Raw genomic sequence first — 27,288 nt, forward strand, 5'->3', positions numbered from 1 at the left:
ATTTAGTTTTGAGTACTCTTTGGTTATCTGAGTGTAAGTCCTTTAACAGACATGTAGTTTGCAAATATTTTCGCCCAGTCTGTGTTTTGTCGTGGGCAGGTAGGTTTTAAAAAAGTTCTCTGGATGTCCGGATGATTCTGAACCTCTAGTTCAAAGTCTCTGTTCTGACTGAAAGAGGAGAATTGGCTCACCTCTCCCCTCTCTTACTAGTCAGCCTCTCTGGATCCTGATGGCCTTGTCTGTAAAATGAGGAGTATTAAGTTACCTTCTAGAGAGCAGGTATCTTTCCATTTTCAGTTGCGTGATTCTGTGACCACCTGACCTTTTGCAACCCTCCTGGAATGCTCCCGGCATACAGTTAGATCTCCTTACCTCTCTAATTGCTTTCACAAAGGAAAAGAACCACACAATCCAGACGTGGAGAGTCTTTTATTTCTTTGTGGAATTTTATTACTCCCACTGCCTAAAACTCAAAACTGTTAGGATGGCATGCCAGAGTGAAATAAATCTGTCAGTAACTTTAAAATGACAATAGGACAAAAATCTACTGGATCATGTCTCAGAGGTACTGCTCATTGAAATGACCTCCATGTTTTCCATGTATTATAAACTTTGTACATTTGTAGACAGGTGAGAAAACCATTTGGCAGTTTAGAATTTCTCTCTAGGCTTTTTGTTTTGTTTTGCTTTTTTGCTTTTTTTGCTTTTAGGGCCACACGTGGCATGTGGAAGTTCCCAGGCCAGGGGTCAAATTGGAGCTGTGGTTGCCGGCCTATACCACAGCCACAGCAACATGGGATCCAAGCTGTGTCTGTGACCTACACTACAGCTCATGGCCCCACAGGATCCTTAACCCACTGAGCGAGGCCAGGGATCAAACCCATGTCCTCATGGATACTAGTTGGGTTCATTACCTAGAGCCACATAAGGAACTCCCTCTGTCCTTCTTCTGTGTAGTTACTCCACCATTAAAAAGCAGACACCATTTCTATAAAAGCTGGTTTTTTTTTTCCCTGCAAAAATATCCCCTGAAGGGCAAAACGGGAAAACTACAAAATATTAGATGCATAAGGAGTAAGGGTATAGTTCCTCGAAGATTATATGTAGAGTGGAATAATTTTGATATTAATAAGCCTTAGAATTACAACACAAAAAGTACAGAAGTAATTACCCACTTTTCCTAACAAAATCAAACTTGTGAAGGCCCTTATCCTATTCCATGGTGTTATTAAATCTGGAACGTGGAATCCTTTTTCAACTTCAATTTTAGTGCAATGCATTATAAACTCAAACATCATAGTCAGAAAAATCCTGTTACTCACTTAGTTTCTGTTTCTGGCTTCTGCCATTATGCCCATGTTTTCTTATCTTAATGATTTTGTGGGAGTAGCATAGCACAGGCTCTGGAATCAGAAAAAGAGTTGTGAGCTTCATTACTTACTAGCTGAGAGGTTTTTGGCAAGTTCCTTAACCTCCCTAAACTTTGTTTCCTCATGTATACCATGTAGATAATAATAGTATCTACTTGAATTGCCCTGTAAAGAAACTAATAGAACACGGAGAGTGCTTAGCGCCATGCCTGGCATAAATTTGTTGCTGCAGCTACGCCTCCTGGTTTAGATGACGTCATCTCGGTGTTGGATTTTGAGTGAGAAGATCAGAGGGCTGGAGACATAGTAGGAGCCTGCAAGGGAGACTACTGTTGAAATTCCCTGGCAAAATCATCCTTGTAGAAAACTCGTAGCCTTCTAAGGAGGCTCAGAAAGAATGGTCCAAGCAGTAAGAGGAAAGCCCAGCGAAAGGGTACCATTGGCACCGAGGGAGAGGGTTCACCCAAGCGGGAAGGAATAGGGAATAGCACCTGGGGCTGCAGAAGGATCGCAGACAAAAGGCTCTGCATCGGTTTACGGATTAGAGAAAGGGCATCAGTGGAGCAGTGAGGGAGATGGGGTAGCTGACAGCTGGGGGGGCGGTCAAGACTGAGGCATGACCGATGCGGAAGAAGGAGAGAGCCCCTGTGAAGGTTACTCTCCAGCAGCTTGGAGGGGAAGCAGAATTATAAAATGTGGCTAGAAGAGATCTGGGTTTTTTTGGGTTTTTTGGTTTTTTTTTTTTAAGTTGGGAGAAACTTTACTGTGTTTGTTTATAGAGGAGAAAGAGCCAGTGAAGAGTTAACAATGGGAGTTTGAGGAGATATATGGGTGCTGATGGATGGGATACGTTTTTGAAGAGTTAGGAGGGCATGAGAAGCCACAAAGCACAGGGAGGAAGGAGCTTTAGACAAAAGAAGGGCAGGATGGGTGAAATAGATGAGTTCGTAGGTAGTGGGAAGGAGGGAAAGGTGAGAGTTTGTTCTTGATATGCTCAACTTTCCGGAAAGTAGGAAGATGGCAAAGATGCTCGAGATAATTTGAAGAGAAGGATGAAGGTTTAGAAAAGCCCCCAGCAAACGGGATTGAGCTGACCAGGCAATAGCAAGCATAGCTCGTGTTCATGTCTTCATTTGTGGGGGTTTTCCCAGTATTTCTCAACAAAATATGGGAGCATCATAATCAGATGATTGAATCTGACCTGGTGTTTTTAATAATAATTTGTAGTTTTTGAAGCTTTCAAGAAAAAAATTGGAGGAATGAACTCCCCTTATACCTGTATGGTTGGCATAGATTCACCAGTTAACATTTTGCCACATTTGCTTTATCACTTTCATGTATAGTAATTATGTTGTTGAACTGCTTGAAAGTTAGACTTTGTGATTGTTTAATGTTAAATACTCCAGCATTTATCTCCTAGAAACATAAGACGTTCCTTATAACCCCCAACAATGTTATGTTCAAGAAGTTTAACACCGTCACAATACTATTATTGAATGTAGAGTCTATATTCAAATTTCTTCAAATGTCTTTATAGCTTCAAATAAATCCAGGATTTTTAGAATCAAGCACTGCATTCAGTGGAGAGCCAGGATTTTCATCTCATTTAATCTGGAAGAGATTTTTTTTTTTTCTCTTTCATGACATTGATGTTTTTGAAGCATACAGTCTAGTCATTTAAAAAAATATCCATACGTTTTGGTTTGCCTGTTTCCTCACTGTTAAACCTGGATTTTGCATTTTTAACAGGAATACAACATATGCGTTGTGTTCTTATCTGCGTACTGCATCAAGAGGCATACTCAGTTTGTGCCATTATTGGTCATACTAAGCTTGGTAACTTGGTTGAGGTGGTATCTGGTAGGTTTCTTTGCTGTAAAGTTACTATTTTCACCTTTTAAATTAATAAGTAATTAGGGCAGTTCCTGTCACGGCTCAGAGGAAACGAATCTAAGGAGCATCCATGAGGATGAAGACTCGATCCCTGGCTTTGCCCAGTGGGTTAAGGATCCAGCATTGCCCTGAGCTGTGGTGTAGGTCACAGATGTGGCTGGGATCCCGTGTTGCTGAGGCTGTGGTGTAGGCCAGCAGCTACAGCTCTGATTCGACCCCTAGCCTGGGAACCTCCATATGCCACAGCTGTGGCCCTAAAAAGACAAGAATAAAAAAAATTAACAGTAATTTTGTGGGGAGATAGAACCTGGGAAATTACGTACACTACCTAAATATCCTGTTTCAATTTCCACCTAGAAGTTTTAGCATCTATTGATGATCCTTGCATATGTCAATTATTATGACGGTTACAAAATACAGCTTTTCTGAATTATTCTTTCTATGCTTATCAGTTGGCGGGGCTGGAGCTTTGGAGTTTTGTTCAGTGCAAAGAGAAGGTGTCAGGATGAAGGCAGTGGTGAGATAGTGAGCGTGTGGTCTAAGCTGGCTAGGGAAGAAACCGAAACCAGAGGATACTGGGAGTATCACTGCCCAGGAAATATCCTGGGAATAAGAGAACAAGAGGCCTAAACGAGCAGCAAGTTATGGTCAGAGGTGAAGATTTCTGGAGTTTAAGATTGGTAGGGCAGAGCTGTTCTGGGCCATTGACGTCTATTGATTGCCATGGACTCTGAGGATTTCTTGAGTAGAGAGAAGTCTTTTCCATTAGGAGGAAGCAAAGCAATTCTAAGACTAGGATCCTGAATAAATGATAATGGGGTGACTAGGAGAGGGATTTTACAAGCCAAGTACCAAAATGCTGCATGTGCAAGATCCATAGTGAGTCTAATGACAGGGATAGGAAGAGCAAGGGGGAAGCCAGAAATCATGGCCCAAAAGGAAAGGTTTTGATGGGTAAGTGAAGAAGCAGTGACTTAGAAGTGGGGATAGAGGATGTAAGAATAATGCCATCTTTTTTTTTTTTTTTTTCAAACTCAGTGCTGAGTGGGCATTGGTTATACCTTCTCCAGCTAAGAGCCTCTCAGATGTGAGGCATCTTCCGAAGAGAGCCAGGATTTTGAGTAAAGGTGAAGAGCTAGAGAAAGCTTTGAAGAAGAGGGGTAAGCATGGCCTTACTACTGTGGACAGGGACAGAGGGCACAGGGAAAGGGCAGTGGGATAGGCAGCCATGGCAATAGAGCCTAGGAGGAGAGGGGGAGCTTCAGGTCATCCTGGCATGAGAACACCTGTGTGGGGGAGAACTGAACATTCAAGGGCAAAGGATGGAAAGAGAAACAAGACAAAGGGAGGTTAGGGCTGATGTCAGGGTTGTGCCTGGACCTCCAGGACACAGACAGGTCAGCCCTTATATTTTCAGCTTTGTGAAGCCATAGAGATCCTTGCCATTGTAGCATGAAAGCAGCCATACAATACAAAATTGAATGAGAGCAGCTATGTTCCAATAAAAACTCTTTGTGGCCACTGAAATTTAATTTCATATGATATTTACATGTCACCAAAGATTTTTATTTTGATTTCCCCCCCAACCATCTAAAAAAAATTTGAATTTATTCTCAGCCTGTGGACTGTACAAAAAAGACATTAGGGGTTCCCACTGTATCCCAGTGGGTTAAGAATCTGACTGTGGTGGCTTGGGTCACTGCAGAGGTGTGGGTTTGATCCCTGGGCTGGCGTAGTGGGGTAAAAGATCCAGCGTTGCCACAGTTGTGGCTGGTTTTCAATCCCTGGCCTGGGAACATCCATATGTAGTGGGGGTGTCCATTAAAAAAAAAAGAAGAAGAAGACATCAGACTAAATTTGGCCCACCGGTTGGAGCTTGCTATCCTCTAGGATAAAGGTGGAAGAGTTTATGTGTTAGAGCAGAAGCTTGAGAGTTACTGGGGACATTTTGGAAGGAGAAAGAAAATACATCTTCTGATAATTACGTGTAGTTATTGGTAAAGTCCGTGGACCAAGAGTTCAAGTTATCAGCCTGTTAGTTCCAAAAAGAAACAGAAATTTTTATTTATTTAGTCTTTTTAGGGCTACACCCTAAGCAGGTGGAATTTCCCAGGTTAGGGGTCCAATCGGAGCTGTAGCTACTAGCCTACCCCACATCGGGATGCGAGCCACACCTGCGACCTACTCCACAGCTCACGGCAATGCTGGATCCTTAACCCACTGAGCAAGGCCGGGGATTGAACCCGTGTCCTCACAGATACTAGTCAGGTTCATTACCACTGAGCCACAATGGGAACTCCAGCAAATTTTAAATACTATGAACAATAAAGAATATGATGAAGTTATTTAATTAAAGACAGTTCATTATTTAATTCTTAATTTTTTAAAATTTTAATAAAAAGTATATGATAGATTTTAAATGAAATAATATATGGTCCCCTAGTTCAGTCTTTAGATGTGCAGTAATTCTGTTTTAATCCTCCTCTGGAGTTTCCACTGTGGTGCAGTGGGTTAAAGATCCAACTGCAGTGGCTCGAGTCACTGTGGAGGTAAGGTTGATCCCTGGCCCAGAGCTGTGGGTTAAAGGATCCAGAATTGCTGCAGCTGTAGCTTGGATTCAGTTGTTGGGCCAGGAACTTCCATATGCCACAGGTGCGGCCATTTAAAAAAAAAAAGAAGAAAAGTCATAATCCTCTTTCTTGATGGATCTCTGAGTCTGCAGCTTTCTCAGTTCAGTTTATCCAGATAATAACACTCTGGTTTCCTCTGGGATGGGGAAAGCATGTTTACCTAACTACCCTGGGTACCAGGAGGAACCCGGTCACCTAGTTGTTCTGTATGCAAAATAAAAACTTTCAACCAAAGCTTTGCTGACAGCCTCATACCTCTCAGATACCGTTGAGAGTCCAGCCCGAGGGCGGGCACTTCTCTGCTCCTAAGTCAGTTGCTGCTCTTGGTTTGCTTTTTGTCTTTCAAAATCCATTGAACTCTCTCCAAGACTGCTCATGTCTCTCCTCTGATGTCCTTGTTTTGGCAGAGGTCTGGAGGAAAGATAAGATAAATGGATAGAGTCAGCCTCCCATATCCTTTTGCTTTAAAGTGAGTGGCTAATACTCCTAAATTATGAAAAGCCTCTACCACCTTCCCTGTTTCTTGAATCATCTTGCTTGTTGCTGCTGAATTTTGTGATGAAATTTTAATTAGAAAAATAGAATGACTATCAATAATTGGCATTTGTGACTGCTGTTCTTTCTTCGCTCCAAAGGCCAGTACCTGGTCAATCATTGTCAGCTTGGTTTTTTTTCATGCCACATGGACCAGGAATGGAAATTAATGCCATTGATTCTATTTTAAATCACTTCTGACTGGTCCTGGTTGCTTATTAATAAAGGGTGAAAGTTTGGGCTTTTTTCCCCCCACTTTTAATGCAGTATTTTCATTTCAAGCTGGATGCTGAATTTCCCTGCTTAAAACTTTAAAATTCATGTCCACACTGTGTGGTTTGAACCACATCAGCGCATTTTACTATAAAAACAGAAAACACATAACTGTTTAAACCGATGGGCCATCCTCAATGACTTCTTTGAGCGCCACAAGGGGCCATGTTCTTCCATCTTCCAAACCATCTTCATCTTTAGTGTATGTCTAAGCAATGTTATTTTGTTGCACTTTCCAACATGCTTGTAGAAAATCTTTGCCACGTAATGTAAAAAATGTCTACGTGTGTCACACATCACCTTGGGAGCTCACTGTGTTCACCAACTATCAGTCAGTTGAAGAACAAGATGGACATTAGTCAGTGTTGCTTTGGGAAATTAAAGAAATGTTCTCATGGAGGGATGTTTGAGGAAGTGATACCTGGATGGAGAAGTCATTGCAAATAGTAACAGGAGTAGGGAAGGGGGAAGAAATCCTGTAGGCCAAGAATTACAGTCTCTCAAAAAGGAGAAGTGACATGGAAGCTGAGAGAGGCTAGCATATGGCCCGTGAGAGTTGTTTGGCCAGAAACCAAGGGCCTCAGAAGAACTATATGTTTATATGGATTTGAGAAAATTATGTTTTGGTTAGAGAAAATTAAAAATCGAGGCACCTATTGAATATTTGTTGAGTTGAACTTACTAGAAGATAAAGTCGTTATGGTTTGCATCTGTTAAGCATAATGCAGACCGTGTAATTAAAGAACACTGGATTAGGAGTCAGAGGGTTTGAGTTTTTATCTCTGCTGCCTAAATCCTCCCAGGTGAGAAAGCGAATTGATAATGCATAAGGGAGTACTAATGAAAAAGTCTGCAAAAGCAGAAGGTCATGTCTAATTCAAACTGCCATGGATGAAGAGGAAAGCAGTCTCCTGCAATTTCTTTCTCCCCATTCTATGCAAGAATAGAAAAAATGTAATAAACTTCATTGTGGTTTAATGTACATGTAACAAAAGGCTCTTATTTTAAGTGTATCATTTGGTGAGGTATGACATATATCTATATATATATCCATGAAATAATCTCATTGATAAAGGTACAGAATATGTCCATTCCCTTACAAATCTCCCTCGTGTCCCTCTTCCATTCACCTTGGGAAACCACTGATCTGCTTTTTGTCGCTATAGATATTTCCCGCCTACAATTTCATAAACATGGAATCACATGGCTCAGATGTTCTCTTTTATGGATGGCTTCTTTTACTCAGCATAATGTTTTCTAGGTTCATCTATGAGATGATCCTCAGTTTCCTGATTTTATTGTTGACATTGAGGTTGTTTTCAGTTTGGAGCTAATATAAATATTTGTGTATGTCTTTCTGTAGAAATGTTATTAATTCTCTTGGAAAAATACCTAGGAGGGATTTCAGGGTCTTTTTTTTTTTTTTTTTTTTCTTTTCACCCACCCCTTGGCATAAGGAGTTCCTGGGCCAGGGATCAGATCCAAGCCAGAGGTGCAACCTACGCCACTGGGTCCTTTAACCCGCTGTGCCAGGCTAGGGATCGAACCTGTGTCCTGGCACTGCAAAGCCACTGATGATCCTCTTGGGCCACAGTGAGAACTCCTGCAGGGTCTTATGATAAGCGTATGTTGAACATTGTTACAAATTTCAAACAGTTTTCCAGAGTGATTGTACTGCTTTTTTATTCCCACTAACAATGTATGAAAGTTCTAGTTTTCTCATCTTGTTGGCAACACTTGGTATTGTCAATCTTTTCAGCTTTAGCTGTTCCAATTGGTATGTAGTGGTATTTCACTGTGATTTTAATCTGTGTTAGTCATTGAAGAAATGATTTGAGTGTCATTCATGTGCTTATTGGCCATTCATATATCTTCTTTGGTGAAGTGTCTTTTCAAGTCTGCCCATTTTTATTGCCTCGTTTATCATATTATTGAGTTGTATGAGTTCTTCAAACACTCTGATACAAGATCTATGTTAGATATATGCATGGTGAATATTTTTCTCCCAGTATGTGGCTTGACTTCTCTCTTTTTGGTTTTTGTCCTTTCAGAGCCGCACCCGCGGTATATGGAAGTTCCCAGGCTAGAGATTGAATTGGAGCTACAGCTGCTGGCCTATGCCATGGCCACAGCAGTGCCAGATCCGAGCTGCATCTGTGACCTACATCACAGCTCACCGCAACCCCGGATCCTTAACCCACTGAGAGGCCAGAGATCGAACCTCTGTCCTCATGGATACTAGTTGGGTTTGTTACTGCTGAGCCATGATGGGAACTCCTAGCTTGACTTTCCAATTCCTTAGTGCTTTCTTTTGAAGAAGAAAGGTTTTATTTTTGGAAAAATCCAATTACCAATTTATTCTTTTACAGTCGTTGCTTTTCATGGCCTACCCAAACAATCTTTGCCTCTTCCTGGGTTTTCTTCTAGAATGGTGCTGTCAAACAGAAATATTATGTAAGCCACACATGTAACTTGAAGTTTTCTAGTAGCCACAGTAGAAAAGTAAAAAACAGCTGGCGTGAACTTAAATCGTATATCCAATTGGAATCAATATATCCAAAATACTAATATTTCAATATAGTGCAATCAACATTATATATTCAATCAACAATATAAAAATTATTAATGAAATGTTTTACATTCTTTTTTATCCAAAGTCTTTGAAAGCCGGAGTATAGTTTATCCTTATAGCACATTTCAATTTGGACTAGCCGCATTTCAAGTGCTCAATAGTATGGCTAGTGACCATACTGGACAGGAGAGTTCTAGAAGTTTTATAGTTTATACTTTTTTTTTTAAGGTCTGTAATTTAATTTTTGTGTAGGATGTTAAGTATCAGAATTTTTTTTCTTCATACAGATAATCATACCATTTATCGTTTTTCTAATGGAATTATGTTATATCTTTGCCGAAAATGAATAGATCATATGTGTGGATCTATTTCTGGACTCAAGTTACTGTTCCATTTATCCTTATGCTGGTACTATCCAGATTTGTTTATTGTAGCTTTAGAGTAGGACTTGAAATTAGGTAGTGCAAGTCTTCCAACTTTGTTCTTCCTTTTCATTTTTCACTCTTCCAGGTTCTTTTCATTTCCAGAGAAAGCTTAAAAATCATCTTGTCAATTTCCTCAAAAAAGCTGACTGGGATTTTGCCTTTTGTAAGTGGGTTGAAACTTGGATCCTCAAAGGATATGTCTGTATCCTTATCTCTGAAACCATCACTGTTACCTTATTAGGAAAAAAAAGAAATTGGGGGGGGGTCTTTGCAGATATAATTAAGTTAAAGAGATGAAGAGAGACCACCCTGAGTTCCTGAGGTGCATCATAAATCCAGTGACAAGTATCCTGATAAGATAGACACACACATACGGGAGAAAACACGTGGCACACAGAGAGGAGATGGCGGTATGAAAATAGAGGCAGAGATTGGAGTGATGTGGCCAGAAGCCAAGGAAGCCAAGGAATGCCAACAGCCACCGAAAGCTGGAGAAACCAGGAAGGATTCACCTCTAGAGCCACTAGAGGGAGTGAAGCCTCACTGACACCTTGATTTCGGACTTCTGGCCTCCAGGACTGTGAGCAAAATACGTTTCTCGGTTCAGCCACAAATTTGTGGTAATGTATTGTAGCAGTGGTAGGAAACAAATACATCTATTACCAAGTTGAGGAAGTTGCATTCTTTTCCTAGGTTTTTGTTTCCCCTTCAAGAATGGGTGTTGGGTTTTGTCAAAATGCCTTTTCTGCATCAATTGAAAAATATATTTTCCTGCTATTTTGTTAATATGGTCATAATCTATATAGACTCTCTGCTCGAATGGTATTAATTTTAGCATGATTGTAGCTGTTACTCCAGTAACACCTTTTTGTGAAAGTGTTGGGTCCTGAATTTTTTTTTTTTTTTTTTTTTTGAGTGCCTCACATGTGGCATAGGAAGTTCCCAGGCTAGGGGTTGAATTGGAGCTGCAGCTGCCGGCCTACGCCACAGCTTGCGGCAATACCGGATTCTTAACCCACTGAGCAAGGCCAGGGATCAAACCTGCATCCTCACAGACACTATGTTGGTTTCTTAACCTGCTGAGCCACAATGGGAACACCCTGACATGTTTTTATAAGTTGCAAATATGTCAGCATAGATCCTCTTGCTTTATATTTGCTAAAGGCTTTTAAGAAGTCACTAAAGAGAACAGAGAACAAAACAGTATCTCAAAATACTTAGAAGAGAAAAACTGTGATCATGAAATTTATCCTGAGTGATTCTTTAATAACTCTCTTACTGTTAACTCATTTGTCCATTTAGCCTTGAGAGATACTTCATTTGGCTTCCATAGTGCTTACAAAACTAAGGATTTTTATATCAGAACACTAGATATCATGCTTGTCCTGAAAATTATACACAACACTTGGCAACACTGCCCTGAGCTGTATAGCATCTGCCCCTTACATGATGAGTGTTCTTTTCTCTTTACCATAATCCTATTTTTTGTTTTTAAACTCCATAGAGACTTGAGTTTACAATTTCTGCTCTAGAACCTTTGTTGGGGCACATTGCAATGCCAAGGCATGTGTCACTGGGGAAGGCCTAGAGAAAAGGTGGCTATCACGGTTGCCAAGTCAAATTATTCATGTTCAAAGAGAGCTTTGTGGAAATGACCTGAAGATAAAAAAGGGTTTTCATATAATTCATTACCAACAAGAGAGAGAGTCTGATCGATTGACTTATGGGTAGAAATGGTGCAAAGAAGCACTAAAAAAATCAAAATTAAAACCCTAAACCATGCCAAGAAAAGACAGCAGAGAAAAAAACCCTGAACTCCTCACCGACTGCCCCCCCAAAAAGAAAGAAGTACAACCTTATGATGTAAAATATGAGAAGTGATGGCAGAGATACCAAAGAATCTGCTGATGTGTGGCGTCTAGAACCCTCCACCCTCCCCTGTAAGACATACTGAGGAAAAAGATGATCAGACCAAATCCTGAGGATTTTCACAGATGTCCTCCAGTTGGGAAAGAATTCAGCAGCATCCCTGTGAAACATCAGGAAACCCTTACATACCACTGTTGGATCTTGCCCAAAGCAGGAAAGTTTGCCACCTCCTGGAGTACTGGGCTAAACTGGGCAAATGAAAATGAGGCTTCTAGGCATGGAATATTCCCTTGGTGGCTTGAAGATGAGGTGGAGAGGACTTAAAGGAACCCCAGAAATGACGGCTGACTTCCCCCAGCAAGCTCTCTATTCAGCCTCAATCTGAGTCCCACAATCCCCATCTTCCTAACACCGCAGATCATAGAAAACAACATTCAGTCCTAACACTGGAGTTCTGGATAGGGAAGCCAGACACATCTCGCATGAAGAGGAAAGTGCACCCAGAATTCACTCGCAGTATATTAGTGCAAACACAAGTTCTGTTAACTTGTAAGGATAGCAAGATAAAAGATATGACAAAGCTGTTGCGTAAACACGTTGTAACTTGGGAGATGCGAGTGGGAGGCAAGGAAAATAGCACACAGAAGACAGATGAAGAACCAACTCTGGAAGAAAACATAACCAAGGAATAGAAATTTATAATCCTTATGTGTGTTTCACTCAACAGGGAAAAAAAAAAAAAAGATCCACAAAACAGTGCAAGGGCAATATAAGGTGAGAATATGATGAAAAGGGAAATTGCATAGGTAAGAATATAGATTTTCAAAGAATATTGATTTTAAAATCCAATAAGCCAGAAAAACCAATGAACAGAATCTTTTTTAGAGAACCAGAGTGAATCTAAATCAAAAGATGGATACAGAAAATAAAGATCAAGGATAAGAATAACCAGTGACTCTGAAGTAGAAAATCCAACCAAAGAAAGATAAATTTACTCAGAAATGTAATATGAATGGGATATTATACTAAGAAGAATGAAATCTCTAAGTTGAAAGATCATATTTGTATACTGGGGAAGACAAAACTGATATGGAATAATTGACACTGAGACATAGCCTAGGTGAGGATATACAGGGTGCTTTAATGATAAAAGAATTTTTCAGGCACCCAAGCAGAAAAATCAACTCATCTCCCACGGAAAAATCACATAGGATTCAGTTCTCTCCACAGAAATCTATGATGTCAAAAATCGGTGAAGCAACTGCCTTCTTTTTGCTGTTAGGTTTTGAAGAAAAATGTAAATCCAAAAATATTTACCCTGCTCAGTTTTTTTTTTAATGTGTAGAGATAAAAATCAGATAAAATATTAAGGTAGTCTATAAACCTTCCTTAAGAAAAGGACTTGAAAAAGAGGGCAGTCCATCAAGAAATAAATAAAAATAATTCAGGAACGATGAACAGTGAATTCATTTAAATAAAGAATTAAGACTGAACATCTGGGAAAATAAGGTGGCGGAGCACTTGTAAATGTGCTGAGTATTGTGAAGCCAAGAGTAATATAAGCAATGAAAGTCGGGAGATTGCAGTGTAGATGGATACAACTGTGAGATGCTGTTAACGTCATATTTCAGAGCTAGGACTCTGTCTAAAACATGTATAGCACACTCCTTATGCCTTTACAAGTAATTTTCCTTAATGTTTATGAGCCTCTTTTAGGAATGTGTATCTTGTAGGGAGGAAAGCAACTGCTGGAGATGTGCCTGTTTCTTTTTCTTCAAAGACTATTTTAAAATTACTCCAAGCATACACACAGTACGATTCCTTAACTGTACAATTCTTTCCGTCTAATCTTGTTGTGCCTTAGTCTCTCCAGCTGTAAGACTGGGAAGAACAGTGTTTCTCACGGGGGTCGTGAGGATCACATGTATTTACCTGTGAAGTGCTTTGAACGGTGCCTGGCTCACAATTAGTGGGCACATTGAGGCTGCCATGACTTCCACGCGGCACGAATAGGGGGTAAGTTTGGCCTATTGCAGTGTTCTCCTAGCATCTGTCGTGTTTCTCATTTATGATTTGGCTCAGGGCGGTTCATCCTGGTGGTGACTTCAGTGAACAGTCCCTGATACCGTACGGGGCTTCGGGCTGCTTCGGGTCTACCTGCGCCAGCTCTGCACCTGGGCGACCTTGGCTTAGCCCACACGGATGACTCAATCGGCCAGGCGTCTGGGCGCCTGTCCTCTTCCTCCGCCCAGGCCGCCGACCCCCTGGCTCCCCAGCGGGGCCTCCTCCTGCCACGTGACGCCCCCGCCAGGGGCCCCAGCGCCCTCCTCGCGGACGCGCCGTTCCGGCTCCCGGGCTCCGCCTGTGCGCGGCCTCCTCGGCGCAGCCATCCTCGCGGCTGCCGAGGGCGGCAAAGCCCACGGCATCTGCCATTTGTCATTCAGCCCGTCGGTACCGCCCCGAGCCTTGATTTAGACACGTCTGGGGCGGATTCTGGCCTCACTCTCCTGGCGGACGGACCGACGGACGGACGGGGCGGCTCTCCTCCCAGCCCAGCGGACCGCGGGCCTTGGCGCGCGGGGCGCTTTCCCGGGTCGCCGTCATGGCCGCGGAGGCGGCGCGCCCGAGCTGCCGCGCCTGAGTTCCGGGGGGCTCCGGACCCCGCAGGGTAGGTGGCCGGGGGCTCATGGTCGGGCTTGGGAGCCGCGCGGCCGCGGCAGGCCTGGGGGCGGCCGGGCGGCGGCATTGCCGCGGAGCGAGGACCGCGCTGGGCTCCGTGCCGCGCTCGGGAGGGTGTGCCGGTGCCGACGCGCCGCGTACGTGACGGGGTCCGGGGCTCCTCGGGACGAAGTGTGAAACTCTGACAAATTGTCACCGGGCAAGCCAAGTCGGCTTGAACAACAAATTCTTTCGCCTGGTCGTTTTTAATGCCACTTTCTGAAGCCTTCGCGTAGATTTGGTATGCGGTCAATAGACTGGGTTTTTGAAACCTGGCACTCTAACCTTGCCAAAAGGCCAGGGGGGGAGAAAAGTCTCTTAAAAGTAATAGTGTGACCAAACACGAAATATTTGCATTTGCATTCATTAAGGGAAAATGCGGTTCCTTTTATGCTTTAGTATTGTGGACCCCATCAGGTATGCTCTTAAAACTGTTTTGAAATGTGGGCTCTTAAAAATTTCCTGGATTAGGATAACTGATAACGCAACTTCGGTTATTTAGTCTCAGCATCAAACTTTAAGGACGATGCTGGGGATTTTTACTTCGTAATAAATACACTCCTGTAATTTTGACATTTTTTTTTGTAACAAATGTGTTACCTTTATGTTTTAGGAAACCAATAAAAATTAAAAATAGAAACACTCAGCTTAGGTCCTCCTTCTTCCAGGAATCCTTCTCTAACCCCTCCCTCCCCAGGCAGGATCGGAGGCCCCTCCTGTGAGCTTTCTGGGGCCTCACTGAGGTCCTGGTCCCTTATGTCCTCCCCCCCCCACCCCCCTCCCGTGTATTAACCCATCAGTCTCGCCCGGAGCCCAGTGGATACTTAGCACATGGTAAGTGATTAATACTGTTTAACGACCAAAGGAAAAGATAAAATGATCTGATGTTTCAGTTTTAGCTCTAAAGTTATAGAGTGGTAAATTAGATAAGAACATTTACTTAAAAGTTAAGGATCTAGAGAAGTTGACAACATCTGATGTCTGTGCTGCACATCTTGGCAATTCCACTCCTAGGTGTTTATCCTTGTAGGGCGATGTTTTTCAAAGCTTGAAGCCCATTTTTAGTGAGTCGTAAAATCAATTAAGTGGATAATGGTTAGAATTTGTAAAACACGGGCAGAGAATAGAAAATATCAGAATGTGTCTCAGGTCATCGGGTATTTGCTTTGTGAAACTTTTTTTTCCCTCTCAGTTTTATACACACACAGATGTGGGTCATGATGTAAAACGTCATTCCTTAGTATGAGTCATGGTCAAAAAAGTTTGAAAGCCACTGCCCTAGATAAATTTTCATCCATATACACAAACAGACGTGTACAAGAAGGTTTACTATAGTGTTTTTTGTAAAACCCCAAAGCTGGAAGCAACCTTCATGTCCATCTGAAGGAGGAAGGTAAATTATACTCGTCATAAAATGGAACCCACCCAGTACCATGGTGAATGAAGTTGTTTTGTGTTTTAACACAAATGTGTCTCAATAATATAGAGCCAAAACAAAAAAAAAGTTGCTAAAGAAGACTGTATGATATCATCTGTATGAAATTCAAAACCTGGTGAAATAAAGCTATTGTTTAGGGGTGCATCCATAGGCGTTAAAAATAGTGGAGAAAAATTGTTAAGAAATTGATACCATAGAAAGCAAGTGAGTGGTCATCTCCTGGGGAAGGAGAAGGGGACTGTGAACACGAAGGGACCCCCTGGGAGTTTTGGGGGATGCTGGAAAGGCTTTATCTCCTGACCTGGGCAGTGGTTACATGGGTGTTTGTTTTATAACTCTTTGTTAAATGCTACATACAGTATCAGTGTATCAAGTTTCCCCCCAAGTATATTAAAATATAGGCATCACAAAATGAAGAAAACTGAAGCCAGGCCTCTAGTCTGTTATTCATATTTCCCAGCTTCTCTTTAAAAAAAGAAAAGTTGTGATAAGAGAGCAGTCTCTAGGGAATTTAAACAATATCAGTAATGTTTTATTTGATAAATTCTGTTGGGAATATATCAGTGTTCATTAAGTTCTTTATATGTTTTATATATTAAATGTTTTTTAATACGTAGAAGAAACTTAAAATCATTCACAGGTAATACTATGAACATTTTGGTGTGTTTGCTTTCTAAAAAGCGGCTTTTATGTATTTTTTTATATAATTGAAATTATATTTCATATAGTATAAGATAAAATCAAATGTCTAATGAAAAAAATTAAATACTGAAAAGTATACAAAAACATAACCGACCCTCATGGACCTTCATCAAGGAGTTTAAAATGCTAACATGCTGTTTTATTTATTTCAGCAATGTCAGTTCCTCAGTTGCTCTAGGCCACATTGCAAGTGCTTAGTAGCTACATGTGACTAGTGGCTATTATATTTTATTATGCTATATTATTTTATATTCTACTATATTATATAACAACATTTCCATCATTGTAGAAATTTCTATTTGGAAACAATATTCAACACACAAATCCTTTGTTGGTTATATAAACTGCAGGCAGTTTTTTTTTTTTTTCCCCCTCTGTGCTTTTGTGTTTTAAGATGTTGTTTAATATTTAGGATATATTTTTTGAATTTTTTCCTAAAAGTTTTAAAGTTTGCATTTTTTCACATTTAGTTCTTTAATTTACCTGACGTGTGTGTGTGTGTGTGTGTGTGTATAGATGCACATATTTTATTTCTCTTGTGAGATCAAGATTAATTTGTTTTCTTTTTCCCACATGGAGCAGTAATTGTCCCAGGACCAGTGATTTGCACTGCTACCTCTGTCATGTACATATTCCCAGAAATTCTTGGGCTCATTTCTGGACTCTGTTCACTGATTTGTCTCTTTCTGTAAACACTATAGATTTTTATTTACTTTTGTTTCACATGTAGAATATTTTTCAGTTCTAAGAGTTGAAAATATTTTTCCTGGAGATATATTTTTTTCCTCTGAGATTTTTTTAAAGTATTTTCTAGTTTAAGACATGGAAGCTTTTGTGAATTATCTTTTCGTTAATTGATTTTTTTTAACTTGCACGTAGTCAGCAAAAGATGGCTCTGTGCTACTGGCTCTTTGACATTTAAGAATTGCTTTATGGCCTTATGGTTAGATTTTCAGCTGCTCCTTGAATGATTGAGAAGACTATGTATTCACAGACTTTTGGGGCAAGGTAGGTGTATAAGTAAACACACACTTATGTGTATTTTAGGTCAAGCATAAAAATTGTGGAGTTCAAATCTTTTTTAACCTCACTAATTTTTTAGTTTATTTGATCAATTACTGAGATTGATATAATTAAATCATAATAAAATAGTTTTCTCAATTTCTTCTTGTAGTTCTGTCAACTCTGCTTTATAGCAGTTGCTCTTTCTTCTGTGTGAATTGGACCTTTTGTCATTCTGTAGTGATATCTTATGCAGCATCACATCACCCAAATGCCTGTTACCTTAAGATCCATTTTGTTTTATGATACACTAGTCACACCTTTCTCATACCATTTGCTTAGAATATCTTTGTCAAGTACGTAAAACATGGCAGTTTTTTCTAACCCGTTTTGACAGTTTGTCCTTTAACTGGGAGGTCTCAGTCCAATTAAGTTTTATATAATTACTAAGATACTTAGGATTAAAGTCAGCATCTTTTATGGTTGTTTTTATCCTGTGTTATTTTTTTTTTCTCCTCTTTGCCACATTCTGGGTTTTTTCTTATTCTGCTTTCCTCCTTCTTGCTAGCATGACAATTACATTTTATTTCTTTTAGTGGCATCCTTCAAAATTTTAATGTGCCAATTTAATCTAAAGTTTAATTCTTTTCTTCTTGCGAAAAATTCAAGAAACCTAGGTTGCCTTGACACCAGTTAATTTCCTGGCTTAAATGCTTCCAACATTGAGTTTCATCTTTTTTTTTTTCTTTTTTCTTTTTGGTCATTTTAGGGCTGCACCTTCAACATATGGAAGTTCCCAGGCTAGGAGTCGAATCAGAGCCACAGCTGCCGGCCTGTGCCGAAGCAGTGTGGGATTTGAGCTGCATTTGTGACCTGCGTACGCCACAGCTCACAGCAACACCCAATCCTTAACCCACTGAGCGAGGCCAGGGATCGAACACATGTCCTCGTGGATACTAGTTGGGTTTGTCACCACTGAGTCACCTCGGGAACACCAGAGTTCCACTCTCATTTTTTTTTTTTCTCCTATAAATTTGACATCACTGTATTTTCTTTTCATGAATCCTTTATTTGTCATTCCTTCTTGCATTTCAGATCTATCTTTTCTTCTTCCTCAAATATCTATATATTTTTAGAAGCTTTATTAAGGCACTGTTGATAGCAAACTTTATCTGAAGGTGTCTTTATTTGGCATTCATTCTTCTTCTTCTTCTTTTTTTTTTTTAGGGCCATATCTTGGCATATGGAACTTCCCAGGCTAGGGGTCAAATTGGAACTGCAGCTGACGACCTATGCCACAGCAACTTGGGATTCAAGCTGCATCTGTAACCTATACCACAGCTCCCTGCAACGCCGGATCCTTAACCCACTGAGCGAGGTCAGGGATCAAACCTGCATCCTCATGGATCCTAGTCGGGCTCATTAACCACTGAGCTGTGAAGGGAACACCCTGACATTGATTCTTAAATGATGGTTTTGTTAGGTCGACATATCTTTCTCAGCCCTTTGGAGGTGTCTTTCCATTGACTTCTTTCAATGTTACTGCTAGTTCAAATAACTAACTGTTGAACTAATAATAAACTGTTAAATTTGTTGGTAATTTGTCTTTTTTTGCCTGATTTTAAGATCTTCTCTCTTCTTTTGTTTGCTACAGTTTTACGACAGAGCGTGTCTAGATCTGGACCTTTCATTCTCCTGGATTAATTGTGTTCCCATCTCTAAGGTTTGTTTTTCACCAGTTCTTGAAAGTCTCTTTCAATGTTGCTTTTTCTCCATTTCCCCCATTCTTTCCTTCAAGGATAGACTTTCTCATTCTATCATCCATGTCTTTTAATCCAGCTTTTATATGTTATCCATATTTTTGTCCATGTTGGATTCTAGATAATTTCTTCAGCTCTGTATTTTGATCTTTGCCGATTTTTTGTTTTCTTCTCCAAAAAACAAAAACACAAGAGTAGTGTATGGTTTGATGTAATTTACACATGTATATTCCTTTTTGATCACCACGCAGATAAAGATGTGAAACATTTTCATCCTGCAAAGGTTGCCTCCTGTCCCTTTCTATCAATAGAGCTATTCCTCTCCCCCAGTCAAATATTCTCACTTCTGTCACCATGAATTATTTTCAAGAGTTCTTGAAGTCATGTAAATGGAATCATATTGTTTTTTGATGTTGATTTTCTTTCGTTCACAGGATATTTTTGAGATTCATCCACATTGTATGTATAATTTGCAGGGAATGACAAGCTATTATCTATGGGCCACTTCCAACCCACAATCTCATATATAATGTTTTATTGGATATAACCATGTCAATTCAGCAGAGTTGGGTAGTTATAACAGATCATATGATCCACAAAGTCTAAACTATTTATACTATATGGCCCTTTATAGAAAAAGTTTGGCAGTGCCTCTTCTATAGTATTATGTTATGAGGATATACCACAGTTTATCCTTTTTCTTGATGATGTTGAGCATAGGAGTTGTTTTCAGCTTTTGGCCATTATAAATAAGATTGCTGTTGATGTTTTTGAAACTGCCTTTGGTGAATGTATATACTTATATCTCTAGGATACATACCAAGGAGCTGAACTGGTGATCTTTGGGTGAATTAGTTGTATTTCCATGAATATTAATAATGTTTAACATCCTTTTATACCTTTACTGGCCATTCAGATTTCTTTTGTGAAGTCCCTGTTTAAATCTTTTGCTTACTTTTTAAAAATTAGGTTATCTTCTTGTTAGTGATTTTTAGCTCCTTATGTATTTTGAGTAGGAAGTCTTTATCAGTTATATCTTTGCAAATATTTTCTGCCTATCAGTTCTCTTAATGGTGCCTTTGGATGAGCAGATTTTATTTTTATGAAGTCCATTCTATCAACATTTTTGGAAGGAGGATGAGGGCTAGTGCTTTTTTTTGTGCCCCGCACATAGTGTTTTCCACTTTCATTGTTTCCCTCTATCAAGGTCCTAGAAGCATTTGCTTATTTTTTTTTTCTTCAGAAGCTTTATAGGTTTAGTCTTCACAGTTAGCAGTTTGATTTATCTACAGTTGATTTTATGAGGTAGGGGCCAATATTTACTTTCTATGTGGTCAGCCAGCTACTCTACACATTTATTGAAAAGACTTCACTTTTTCTTCCATTGAATTGTAGTGGGACCTTTGTTAAAAATGAATGATCAGGGAGTTCCTGCCGTGACACACTGGAAACGAATCCAACCAGTATCCATGAGGATGCAGGTGTGATCCCTGGCCTCGCTCAGTGGGTTAAGAATTCAGCATTGCCGTGAGCTGTGGTGTAGGTCGCAAATGTGGCTTGGATCTGGGGTGGCTGTGGCTGTGTTGTAGGCCAGTAGCTGTAGCTCCAATTCGACTCCTAGCCTGGGAATGTGCATATGCCAAGGGTGTAGCCCTAAAAAAAAAAAAAAAAAAAAATCACATATTTGGTTCTGTTATGGATAATATTCTCCTCTACTTTGTTTATCAATTCTTTCATCAGTACTACCTCTTCTTAATTATTGTAGTTTATATTAATTTTTTCCCCCATACCCATGGCATGTGCAAGTTCCCAGGCCAGGGATGGAACCTGCGCTGCAGTCACAACCTATCACATCTGCAGCAATGCTGGATCCTTAACCCACTGTGCCACAGGGGAACTTCCTATGCTAAGTCTTAACATATAGTACTGTAAACCCTCCAATTTTGTTCTTCTTAGGATTGTTACAGCTATTTAAGTGCTTTGTATTTCCATGCCCATTTTAGAATGAGCTTGTCAGTATCAAAAAGAAATCTACCAGACTTTTGAGATTGCATTGACTCTACAGAACAATTTTAGGAGAATGGACATCTTAATAGAATCTTCCAATTTATGAACATGGCATATCTCTTAATTGAATACGTTCTTTGGTTATTCTTAGCATTTGTTTTATATTTTTCAGTGTGGAGGACTTATACACTATTAAATTTATTTCTAACTATTTGATTTTTCGATGCTATTGTAAATAGTATCTTTTTTCACATTTTATTTTCCAAGCATCTTGCTAGTATATAAAATACAATTGATTTGTGTGTATTGAGCTTGTATTTAGTGACCTTGCTAAATTCATTTTTCAGTTCGGTAGTCTGTAGATTGTTGCAGATTTTCTAAATATACATAATCAGGTTATCCGTAAAAAAAAATATTTAAATATCTTTTTTTAATCTCTATTCCCTTTTTTTTTCTTGCCTTATTGCACTGGCTGGAAACATTGAAACAATATTTAACAGAAGTATTAAAATAGACATTTTTGCTTTTTCCAGATCCTAAGAGAGAATATTTGACTTTTAAGGATGCTGTTTACTATACATTTTTTTAAAATAGATGTCCTTTACCAGATTGAGAAAATTTTCTTCTATTTCTGGTTTACTGAAATTTGTTTTCACAAATGCATGTTAAAATTTTTAAAACCTTTTTATTTTTTAATTTTATTATTTTTTTTTCCTTTTGCCTTTTCTGGGGCCGCTCCCATGGCATATGGAGGTTCCCAGGCTAGAGGTCCAGTTGGAGCTGTAGCTGTCGGCCTACGCCAGAGCCACAGCAACTCAAGATCCAAGCCACGTCTGCGACCTACACCACAGCTCATGGCAATGCCAGATTCTTAACCCAATGAGCAATGCCAGGGATTGAACCCACAACCTCATGGTTCCCAGTCAGATTCGTTAACTCACTGAGCCACAGTGGGAACTCCTAAAACCTTTTTATTATGAAATAAGTTTAGATTTACAGAAGAATTGCAAAGGTAGTGCGGAGTGCTTCTTCTAATATTAAAGTCTTAAATAACCATGATGCATTTGCCAACATTAAGAAATTAACATTGGAACAATACTGTTACCTAAACTATAGACTTTATTCAAATTTCCCCAGTTTTTTCCACCAATGTTCATTTTCTGTTCTGGGATATAATCCATGTACCACATTATATTTAGTTCTCCTGTCTCCCTAATCTACTCTAATCCACGACAGTTTTTCAGTCTTGTCTTGTTTTTCATTACCTTGCCATTTTAAAAGAGTATTTTTAATCATGTATTTTGTACAGTGTCCTTTAATTGGATTAATCTGATGTTTTTTCATAATTAGACTGAGGTTATGAACTTTGAAGAAAGAAAACCACAGAGATGTTGTGTTCTTCTTCTTGCATCATATCTGGGGGCACACGATAGCCACATCAACATGTTAACCTTGATTACATAGTTTAGATGGTGTCTGCCAGGCTTCTCCATTGTAACATTAGTTTTTTTGTTTTCCACACTCCCATTTGTTAGAAGCAAGTCCACTTTCAAGGGGAGGAGAGGGGAAAATATTGAATGATTTGTGAATATATATGAAAACTACCATAATAATTAAAGGATATTTGGGGGGATTTATTTTAAGGTTGGGCAAATGTCCTATTTTTCTTTGAAGTTTTGTCCACTAATTTTAGCATTCAACCAGTGTTCCCTACAGCAATTATTATTATGGTATTCTAATAGTGATTTTTCCATTTCCTTTATTCTTTCTCCGTTTGTTAATTGGAATTCTGACTCTGAATTCAGTTCAGTTCCTAGTTCTGCCCCTTCCTTGCTGTGCAGTGTAATATTGGACAATGACTGAATTTCCCTATATTTCAGTTTTCTCATCCATAAAATGCAGACAACAGATGTCTACCATAGAAAATTGTTGGAGTTCCTGTCGTGGCTCAGTGGTTAACGAATCCAACTAGGAACCATGAGGTTGCGAATTCGATCCCTGGCCTTGCTCAGTGAGTTTAGGGTCCGGCGTTGCCATGAGCTGTGGTGTAGCTTGGATCCCAAGTTGCTGTGGCTCTGGCGTAGGCCGGCAGCTATAGCTCCGATTTGACCCCTAGCCTGGGAACCTCCATATGCTGCAGGTGCGGCCCTAGAAAAGACAAAAAAAAAAGAAAAAAAGAAAAATGTTGAGAGGATTAAAAGAGTTAATACATGGAAAGGGATAAAAATTTTGCTTAGTGCCTAGGAAGTGCTTATTTTTTTCTTGATTTCTTCATGTGATAAGTAATTTTAATTTTAACTTTAATAGTTATACAAATTATGAAATTATCTTGTACTCTTGGGTAAGGTTTACATACATGATCTGGATTTAACTTACTCTTTAATTTTTTTCATGTACTATTCATGAATCATGTAGTAGCTATGGAAAGGACGTAATGAATGGTAGATTTCTAAAAATACATATATAAATTACACAAGAGCTTAGCAACTGAGGTGGCAATATTCCCAACTCTCTAGAGTGATTTCTGTCTGAGTCTTTTGGTAGAGCCAGAGCTAGAGATAGCTCTTGCAAATGAATCTTTTTGATTCATTCATTGAATCATTTCAATTCATTCATTGAAATGTGGCCTATAATTGTGAAAAGTGGCTACTCAGTAGGAAGGAAGAATAATTTTAATTTTTCTATACGTTTTACCTTGAACATTGCATTGTTTTAGAGGTTTAATATTTGGAATGTTTTTGAAGATTTATTTGCCAACAGTATGTATTGAGGACTTTGAAGGTGCTGACAATATGTTTTTCTATTTTGGAATACTGTGTTTGCTCTGGGAGATCTTATGGGACAATCAGAATCACTTTAAAAGTTGAAGTCAGGCCTACTTGAACTGTTCGGGGAAACTCAATTTCTGTTACTTTTTAAGAAGTTGATAAAATTGAATTCGTGTGTCTTTCCCGTCTGTTTTTTTCCACTCCTCTCAGCATCTTGGATTAGGTCCTTATCAGTCTGTGCTGTTTCCCCTCATGTTGAGGTTTTCTTTCCCTTCCTATCATGTGGAATGACCAAAGGGGTCATTTCCCTGGAAAGAATTCTTCAGTGACATCCCAGGACTTAAGAAAACAGGTCCTTGACTGACCATGGTCATTTCTTTCTCTAGTCCCAAGTGCTTTAGAGTCTTACTCCTCAGAATTAGTCCAGTGGCACAGTTGGTCTAAACCAGTCATTAGAACCCGAAGTCACTAAGCTGTTTTTGAGGCTCTGCTTTTTCTTCATGCCGTTTCTTCTGCCTTAAGTGAATCTTCCAAAAATTTTCTAGGCTCTATTCAGACAACACTCACTCTACCATCCTACTAGCTAGATAGGAACCCTATAATTTGTAATCTATAGCCCTTGTTAAATTCTTACCTTTCATCACCAATCTTTATATCTAAATGTCATTTCTAGTTGGTCAGGTTCTTAGAGATAGGGTTCCAGTACCTACCATGCTATACTTTGCATACAAAGAGCTATTGCTCAATAGCTACCATTCTTAAGTACCTACTATAATTGTGCTACAATTTTGCAAAGTAAGTATATTCTCTCTGTTTTAAATTGTGGAGAAACTCAGTATCAAAGAGATTAAGAAACTTGCCCAACACCAGTATAGTTAGTAAGTAGCAAAACTGGTTTGTCTGATTCAAAAACTTGCTGTTTCTTCTGTCATCCTACCTTGGTACTAAAAATAAATAGTTAAATAAAATTATTAGATATATTTATGGTAAAACACACCATTCAAATTGCTTCACTTATATTACCAATATGCTACTTGGAATCTTCCTAGCAGTGACTAAGCTAGTTGTTGTGGACTAACTGGTGTACTCCTATTTTCTTTGAATTTTCCTTCCAAGTTTTTAATTGATATTAATGAATAAGGTTTGATAATTTTAGCTTATTTTGGAGTAAGTGAAAAGTTAGAAACTTAAGCACAATTTGTTTGGTCTTTATTTTTAAGTAGAAAATTTTGCATTTGCTTAGGAACCTTACTAGGCAACGGATAAGGTAAAAATCGTCTGCTTATCTTTTATGAAGTTCTTTTTCTTCTATTGAGGTGTAAAATACACAAGGAAAAAGTATATAAAGTGTGCCAATCTTAAATATATAATTTGATGGGGTTTTTAAAATATACACCACCTGTATAATCATTGCATGAAAATAGACAATATTATGTTCATCCAAAAGGAGGCACTTCTCTCATGGACCTCCTGGCCAGTACCGCCTCTAGAAGTAACACTCTTCTGATTTCCGTCACTATAGGTTAGTTTTGTCTATTCATGAACTTCAGGTGTGAACAAGTAATATGTACTTTGTATTTGATTTCTTTCATTCAGCCTAATTTTTTGAAATTTATCTTCTTGATGCATGTACAGTTTATTCTTTCTTTCTCATGTATATTTTCCCTAGCATTCCATTCTGTCAGTATACCACGATTTGTTTATCCATTCTGTCAATAAATGTGTGGGTGTGTTCTCACTTTGGCTGTTATAAAAAAAAGTTGCTGAGAATAGTCATACATAGATGTTTTGGCAGACATTTGTAGTATTTCACTGGGGAATATATGTAAGACTAGAATTAAAGTCAAAGAATAGCTATGTGTTTAGATAAATTCTATGAAAAAGTTTACTGGCAGTGAATGAATAAATGTACACTCCTGGTAGCAGTGAGAGTTACAGCTCTAGTTCCACGCTTTTACCAGCACTTGATATTGTTACTCTTTTTCATTTTAAACCCTCTGGTGAAGGTGATGCTCTGTCTCATGGTTTTTGTGTGCATTTCCTTCATTATTAACAATGCTGAGCCTCTTCTCACATGTGTCTTAGCTAACTTGATAAGATAAAAAAAAATTTTTTTTTGTTTAGGTCTTTCACACATTTTTATTGGGTTGTTTGTAATCTTACAGATTTGTAGGAATTCTTTATATTCTGGATGTCCTTTGTTGGATGTATATATTGCAAATAGCTTCTCAGTCTGTGACTTTACTGTTTTCTCTTTTAATGATATTTTTTGATGAACAGTTCTTAAATCCAGCTTATCAATATTTTGACCTTACTGTGTGTCCTGTTTTAGAAATCTTTGCTTTTTCCGTATTCACAAAGATACTCATTTTCTGCTCATATTTAGATCTGTGATCCATTATGTGATCTATCTCAAATTAATTTTTTGTATAATGTGAGATAAGTATCAAAGTTGACTTTTTTTTTTTTAGTATAGAAATCCAGTTGCTCTGGAATCATTTTTTGAAAGGACTTTCCTTTCCACCTTTGAAGTGCAGTCATGTCCTTTTTGAAAATCAAATGCCAGAGTTCCCATGTGGCTCAGTGGGTTAAAGATGCAGCATTGTCACTGCTATGATTTAGGATGCTGTTGTGGTGTGGGTTTAATCCCTGGCCTGGGAACTTCCACATTCCATGGTGTGGTCAAAAAAAAATTATATATATATATATATATAAAGAAAAAAAGAAATGGAAGTGCCCATTTTTATCTATGGGTCTATTTATGAACTCTCAGTTTTATATCATTATCCCATTTGTGTATCTTGTGGTTGAAGATGGGTAGTCAGGCTCTAGTTATCATGTTGGTATTCCAGTCAAGAAGGAGGAAAAAGTAAGGATATGTTTTTTCTTCAAGGGTTATTCCCAGAATTTTCATGTAACACTTAAATACCTACATCTTGTTAGTCAATAATATGACAACTTTTATCTTCAAATAATATTGGGAAAATGTATTTATTCTGGGGGCTCATGTGCCCTTTTAAAATTCAGAGATTATATTTCAAAGGAAAAAGGGAAGTGTGGATATTGGGGAGAATTTGCTGTTGTTGCCATAGCTTCTATTTGTAACCATTTTGTAGGTACCTAAGAAATATTTCATTTAACTAACTCGCAGCTACCTCTCATGGCAGTCTAATACTCACATATGCAGATGTCATAGGCCTGTGATAGACGACTTTCCTAGATCTACTTGACAGGAAGTGTGCCAAATGGTTACCAAGTCAGCTACTTCCTGGAGAGACGCATGTTCAGATCTTGTTGAGGTTCCTCTTCAGTCACTTTTTTAGATGA

The 27,288-nt window shown here is 39.0% G+C and overlaps 1 protein-coding gene across 15 annotated transcripts in view; it reads left to right on the forward strand.

The window, feature by feature from the left end:
* Positions 1-27,288, forward strand: part of PLAGL1 (PLAG1 like zinc finger 1) — a 100,338-nt gene that overhangs the window by 19,475 nt on the left and 53,575 nt on the right. For 9 of the 15 annotated variants that reach the window (XM_047770022.1, XM_047770026.1, XM_047770028.1 and 6 more), the window contains exons 1-2: positions 13,892-14,234; positions 19,081-19,149. The gene's annotated coding sequence lies outside the window, so the exon portion shown is untranslated. Of the gene's footprint in view, positions 1-13,889; positions 14,235-19,080; positions 19,150-27,288 lie in introns of those variants that run through there. The other 6 variants (XM_047770027.1, XM_047770029.1, XM_047770034.1 and 3 more) reach the window with 3 other exon arrangements.

The sequence above is a fragment of the Phacochoerus africanus genome, chromosome 2 (assembly GCF_016906955.1).
Source record: "Phacochoerus africanus isolate WHEZ1 chromosome 2, ROS_Pafr_v1, whole genome shotgun sequence".
Taxonomy (NCBI): Eukaryota; Metazoa; Chordata; class Mammalia; order Artiodactyla; family Suidae; genus Phacochoerus; species Phacochoerus africanus.